Below are 7,537 nucleotides of genomic sequence, written 5' to 3'. Positions count from 1 at the left end.
AGACAGGGCAGCAGTCAGCTCCCCTCTGAACCCTCCTGCAGAAGTGCACAGCCTCAATTATACAAAACACAATAATTAGGGAATCTTTTACCTCTGCATATCATTAGTTCCCTAACTGAGAACATCCTAATCAATGATTACAAATGACAGGTTCATAAATAAATTAGTCCTGCTGATAAGTGTGTAACACTACTCAATTGATCAATGTTAAATGGAAATTAGATGGATGCAGGAGTGGGGATTGGGATAGTGCCTTTTGTATATGTGAGTCATGAATACAAAGTGGGTTATTTTACAACAAATCTTTGTGTTTTATCAATGTAAATATGGAGAATCTCCCTCCCATTCTCCTGCTTTCTCTTGTTCAGAGTGTCTTATGTTTAGTTATTCCTCAGCCTCCTTTACTGATACAGGTACATGTAGTAAATGCAGTTTATTTGCCATAATGGAGACGAGGCTCAGTGAATAGGAAGCGTAATGTCCCTTCTCCGCAGCTCCCGATTAGTCGGGAAGCCAGGGCAGCTGGGTGACTGCCTGACATTGCTTCATGCATAAAGAAATGTAAAAAGAAAATACAGAAAAAAATACCTTTGGGGGAAATAAATAGGGGGAGGGGGAGGGGGCTGCAAAGGGGAAAACATAAATGGATAGATACATAAATAATAAATAATTAAATAGATAAATAAAATGGAAATTTAAATGGTAAAATAAATAAATAGGGGAATTAATGCAAAAGTAAAAAAATAAATAAAAGAGCAAATTAAAACAGAGATATCAGTTTATGTAATATTTTATTACTTAAAATATGCCTGTATTTTTTTTTTTTTTGGTGCATTTAATGGCATATTAATTTATTTACTGAATTATTTATTTATTTATTTCTGATTTTGGCAGTTTCAGACTTCCATAGTCCTCAAGACCAGCAGGTGTCAGTGTTGCCTTTGGATGTGTCATGTGCCATAAAGACTGTCAGTGATGAACCTTCACAGTTGACTCCATGAAGTGCACCACAGAGTGTTTAAATAGGAAAAAGCTTGTTTGCCTTTCATGCATTTTGCATGATTGTTTAATTTCCCTTCTTTGTACTGTTTGTGTTTGTCACTCAGGGGTAAGATTGCTGTTTGACGGCACTGCGTTGGCCCTTAGTTCGCTATAAAAAAGTGTGGCATGTTGGACTGCATTGCTACATTTGTAATTACACTTTAAGCCGGACAGATTGGAACATGGGTATCATGCCAGCACAAAGGACATGAGAGGATGTCACATCATTAATCAAATACTGGGCTCAGTCTGATGTGGTTCCAAATGAGAGTTTTGGAGTTTGTGCATTGGCCAGAAGGGTGATGGACAGTCCAGGATTAGAAATAAAATCAAATGATATTAGATGCAATGTTAAACACCTGAATAGTCAGAATACAAATGATCAATCTCAAAAACACAGTCAGACACACATTGTAGCATTGTGAAAAATAAAGTAGCTTTAATATGGCTGTACAACTTTCACATCAGGAATGTAGCCAGATTTCTTTCTATTTTAGTATCTGTTCTCCATTCTGTTGTGTCTGTGCATTTGGGTGGGTTTATTTGTGTGTATGCATGCATGTGTTAAGAGAGGATGGCATTGTTTATAATAGTGCATCTTAGCTAATTTCAGTAATGTGATCCAGCCTCCACTAGCTGACAGTTTAATAGCTATTATTTGTGTCACCCTCTCTCATAACACTTAAGCAGTAAATTGCTATGTGCAGGAGTCTGTGGTATGACTGACATCTTACCTTGCAATATGATATCTATTGTTTTAATTAAGTGAAAGCAATTGTGACATTTATTGGTTTCAAAGTTACTTGTTAATGGCAGTATAGGAAAAAAAGTGGAAGTAAATTATCACGGTTTACATTACATAAATAATTTGCAAACCCTTTGCTAATGATTACACATTATTCTCCCACTGTGACTGTCAATTCATTTGAATACATCACAAATAAAAACACTGCGCTGGTGATGCAACGTAAACCCCCTCTTGGCAATGCCTTCTCTCTTTTCTCTCCTTCTCTCTGTCTCATCTTCCCTCTTTGTGTTTGGGGGTGTGTGTGTGTGTGTGTGTGTGTGTGTGTGTGTGTGTGTGTGTGTTTATTCTGTAGCGCTTATGGTTGTGAAAATTTCCGTTAAAACTATAGAGGCAGACTTGTATTCTGTTACCAAGTGTGTTAGAGCTTTAAGTCATCACCCTGTCTGTTTGATCTATGGACTCACTCAGATGTCTTTCGTGGAGCGTAATCATGTTTTTATATGATGTCACTGGTCGTTCCTGTCATTAACTTGCCACCAGCTTGCCAGTTTGGGGAACATATTCGATGTTAGGGTGGTGCATGTGTTACATACTCCCCATCCAGCCACTAAAACTGTATCTGTCTCCAGCACACCAGTGTGTTCTGACAGGCCTGCCACAATGATGACTGCATCACCCAGATGCGGCAGAGCAGCTTGCAAGCCAACCCTGACACGCCGTCAAAAGGAGCAGCCAGCCGTCTGCATGAGCCTTTTTCTGCCCCATCAAACCTCAGAACCCATCTCATCCTGTACAGCCAGCCACCATCAACCAGGCTGTTTCTCTCTGTTTACTTTCCATGCTGAGTGCATACCATGTAACAGCCTCATTTGGCATAAATGCCATTTTATAATATTTACTCCCAAATTCAGCCGCTATAAATCTCCTTGAATTGTCTGCAGATGATCTGAACTCACCACAAAGAAACCGTGACAGTGGCGGTCCAAAACAAGCATGATGGGATATGATTTGGGGAGCTGAAGTAGAAGAGCTTGGTCATGATCAGCCCCCTTAGCGCCAAAGGAGCTTTTTATTTGTAACCAAGGCAACTCCCTCCATGTCATGCTTAGCTTCTGGTCTGTATATTTCAGTGCCTGAAAAATGTGGTCACTTCATTGAGAGACAGGAGACAAATCAGTCACTACGAGATAAGACAGTTATAGAGACACCTAAAGAGCCACCCACTAAAGACTGAGAATGATGTCACCACTTTGATCATTTAATCAACATTGCATTTGGGCATTTGTTGATACAGATGAGACACTCTTTTATAAGATTGAATGTGTTAAAAATTTGCCCTAAATGTGAGCAACTGGAAACAAGTCTTATTGAATACACTTACATATAAATCCAACAAGTCCTCCACACTAAAATACAGAGTACATAATTTGTCCATGCATGCCCTCTGAAATAATACATAGAAGCATTTTCTGCTCTGATGGCTGGATGGCATTATTTTTCTGTACTTTCCAAAACTCTTACGAATCAGTGTTAGAAGATAAATCTGTTTTGTTATGTGAAAATTATGCATCTAAGATTTCAGCACAAAGGAGGATCGTAATCATGCTTTAAAAAAAACGTTGACTGTCATTTGAAAACAGGAAACAAACTGCAGCCTCCAGTGTTGTTATTCCCCTTTGCTTCTGTCATGATTACTATGGCAAGCACATGTTATTTTGGAGAACTTGCTACTCATGCTGTCGTTGTTCTTGGGAGGACAGTCTCAAAAAAATCAAATTCAACTTTAAGAGTTCTTCATTAAACATTACTCCTAACATTACTATATCAGGATTCCACAACCTGGAAACACTGACGCCAAACACAAAGGTCAATCTTAAAGGTCAAGTGACACTGCTAGGATATGTTTGGAGTTTTTTTGTAAGTGATCTGAGACAAACACACGGACAGGCAGAGAGAGCAAAATGACAAATTCTATCACAGCCATGGAAAAGGATCTGGAATACATAAGTGCAATGGGCTGATAAAAAGGTAGTTACAGCTGTCCGCCTCAATGTCTGAATGGTTGTTGTGGCTGCCAAAACTATCATAAAAGTGCTGAAACTCAAAAGAGTTCCCATGTCAGAGGAATGGAAGCAGTTTACCTCAGGCCATCATCATGGGTGATCAAGACTGACATGCATCACCAGAGGCTTTCATGTCCAATGAGAACACCTGTCCGACTCCCAGGGTCAAACTGGACAGAGGAATGCCATTGCAAATAACATTTCATATGTGCCACACTGCCTCAGAAGGCATGGTAGCATTGCGCATCATAGAAGGGCAGAGATACAGAAAATAATTCTAGAGGTTTTTGTTGTGTGATAAGAAAATAATCCTAATATACAAAATTATCAGATAATTTGGGAATCACTCTCGAAGTGTTGTTTAGTAAAATCCAGTGATATGATGTATGCCTGTATTTAAACACACTATACTCCAGTTGTAGTATCTCTTCCAAAGCAGGTTTACCACACCCACTAGGAGTAATTGGCTCCCATTGTTTTCAAAAATCAATTAAAAACAGCTTGCAAAAGAGATACTTTTGCCTTGGTTATCCAAAGCAACATATGTATATAAGATTATAATAGTTATAATAGCATCATAAGAAGTATTTAGAACAGATCACTGAAGCTGGTGAAAGTGAGCAATGATGAAATATCTCAAGTGCAAATGCTGCTTGCACACAGGCCCTTGCAGTCATCTTTTAAGGTGTCAAATATGTGTAAAAAGATTTCCTTTTTCAAAACATGGTGTATGAAAATGGCAAAACTAAGAGTCTGCAGTTGTGCTAGCAGCTCTGTGAGGCTGTATTGAGTGTAGGCACAGTGAGTTTGAGTTGCTCACATCAGAATGCTAACATGCTCACTATGATGTTTAATAAGAATTTTGTTGACCACAGTCATTTTAGTTTAGCGTGTTAGGATGCAAACATTTGTTGATTAGCATTAACACAAAATACAGCAAAGGCTGATGGGAATGTCGTTCATTCTGAATGTATTTGGATATAAACCAAAGTAATAGACAAGCTGGCCTGAGCAGCCGGTTAAAAATTGACTTATGAAGGGGACAGGTTGATGAATCTAAGAATGGATCTCTGACACATCCTGTTTACAAACTTCACAAGCTTACAGCAAAGGGACTGTTAGATGAAATGAGAGTACCTCATTTGAGAAATATTGTATAAAGAAATATGCACGAAAAAACAAACCCCAGCAGCCATGCTTGATGAAATTACAGACAAAAAATGGTCTCTGATGAATTGGCACTTAATTACTGCTTGATTAGCATAATTATGCATGTTAATAGCATCTCAAATGAATTGCAGTTGTCAGGGGGGAGGAAGCATCTGTAGTGGTGGCAGCCTGATACATATTTTCTCCTATCCAACAGCGTTGTCTAACTCTTCCCCTTAAGTGTTCACCATTAATCACTACACACTCCTTTTCCTTTGGAGTGAAATTTGGCATTTTGGGATAATTGGGCTATTATGGTGTGCTTGTCACATCTGTAATAGTAGGCTAACGAGCCCCCCCGTGTGCTAGCATTCAGAGATGATGGCAGAGCATGGGCACTGAGTGGCATGGCAGGTAAAGATATGGCCCAGTCATACTGAGACATATGATCCTATTATTTTAGCTATTACTGTACCTCATCATCCTAACACCCCAAATATAGGCTTGATTTACACAACGACTCTGACATGGACTGATATAGACTGACGCGTAGGTGTATATGACATGTTAGCTTTTATTGTCAACAGATTAATATTGGATGTAATTCCAATACAATTTTACTGGTCAATTTCCAAACTGAATTTGAACACCCTAAGTGAATTTCCACCCTACACACAAGTGGGCAAGGCTACAGGCAGCTGTACTGGCAGCGTGTGGTGGAAACAAATAGCCTGTTTCCTTTGACACCAACACCAACAGAGGTAGCCATACTTCAGCCATGTCCTTCGCTAGATTGCAAAAAAGCCTGTCCCTGCATTTAAGAGTATGCCCGAGAGAGATAGAGAGAGAGAGAGAGAGAGAGAGAGAGAGAGAGAGAGAGAGAGAGAGAGAGAGAGAGAGAGGTTCAACAATTTATGCACTGAAACTGAATGAACACTTCTGAAGTGTTTGTAGTCTGACAGCTTTAAAAAGTTCAAAAGAAAGTACATTTAGGGTTGGCGTTTGTTGTACTGTGAATAGTCATAGTATACTGTACCATTGTCTAAAAATAGCAACTTGCTGTAGAATGACAGACTTTTTTGTCTAAATAACCTTTATGCTGTGAATTTGAATCCTTTATCCTCCAAGAATCAATGGTGTGATGGATTACATTGATATCCCTCTCTGTGGCTTGCATCACAGATTCTCGAGATGACACATCTAATTTCATGGTAAACATTTCCTCCCACTGCCACTTCATCTGGCTCCTTATTATTGGCAGACATGGAGAGGAGCGGGAGTCTCAAGGTTGCAGGTGGCAGCCAGGAGCACTTATGGATTGAGGCAAAGGGCACGGTCTGAGATGAGCTCTGACTGCCTCATTGGGAATTCTCCTCAGGAGTATATCGCATTTGTAATCATCTCTAATCGCTTTTTATTTGTACCTGTGTCACAGGTAACAGTCTGCTGTAGGCGAACTGCAAGAATTCAAGATATTGAAAATTGGTAAATTGAAATCAAAGCACTAAAGACGTTCCATGAATCAGTGTCACGCTTTATATACACTTTGTCTCCTGTAAATTAACATAACTATCTAAAAAGCATGTTTTAATTTAAAATATAAAAAAAGGCCAGGCTTTAGGTATGTGTAATTTGTGTGTTTAATTGGCCAAGCCATTGGCCTGTGTGGCAGGGAGTGCTGCATTGGATATTAACTCACTGACGCCTGGTGGTCTGTCATTCCCACAGACAGCCTCTTAATGCCCTAATGGCTCATTTACATTATTGATGAGCCAACCCTGTGTCACCTCAAACACAGACTATTTAAAGGAAATAATTTTATGCAAACTACATATTGATGCACCAATGATCAATTGGCCCTTGTTTTGTGTGTTAATAATATGCAACTGTTGCAGTGTGATGTACATCCTCAATTAGAGAGTAACTCTGAGTGCTGGCTGGCTCAAACAAGTGGTGCGACTGCATCATTTGTTCTGCTGACTGGTGGCAGAACCAGAGAAGCCTCTTGGATGACAAGTGTAATGTCTTCAACTCATAACTTCAGACCAGTGGACGATTCATCTTGACTTAGGTTGGATGAATGTGACATACTTCCTGTTTTCCAGGAAAATATTGGAGACAGCCCGCAGAAAACGCCCCCATCCATCCATCCATCCATTCATCCATCCATCCATCCATCCATCCATCCATCCATCCATCCATCCATCCATCTATTCATACATCCATTTCCTGGTTCAACTTATCCACAAACCTCCATAGATTCTTGAATAAATCAATGAACTCATCAGATAAGGAGTGGTCATACACTAGTAAAGAATGAGTTTACAGCACAATCCCATCAGACTTCAAATTTTAGGATGAATATGGACTTGGTCTTATCTTTTACTCCTTCCAACTATCTACCTTTGGTCTTGATCTTTACGTGATCACAGTGAGTGCAGTCATGTTCTTGATTACAATACTACATGGTTGTAGAGATCAATTTTATTACACACTGCAAACTGTTTATTGGTAACCCATTACCTTGTTGGTTTAA

This window comes from Seriola aureovittata, chromosome 1, assembly GCF_021018895.1.
Source record: "Seriola aureovittata isolate HTS-2021-v1 ecotype China chromosome 1, ASM2101889v1, whole genome shotgun sequence".
NCBI lineage: Eukaryota > Metazoa > Chordata > Actinopteri > Carangiformes > Carangidae > Seriola > Seriola aureovittata.
This window is presented reverse-complemented; position numbering follows the sequence as displayed.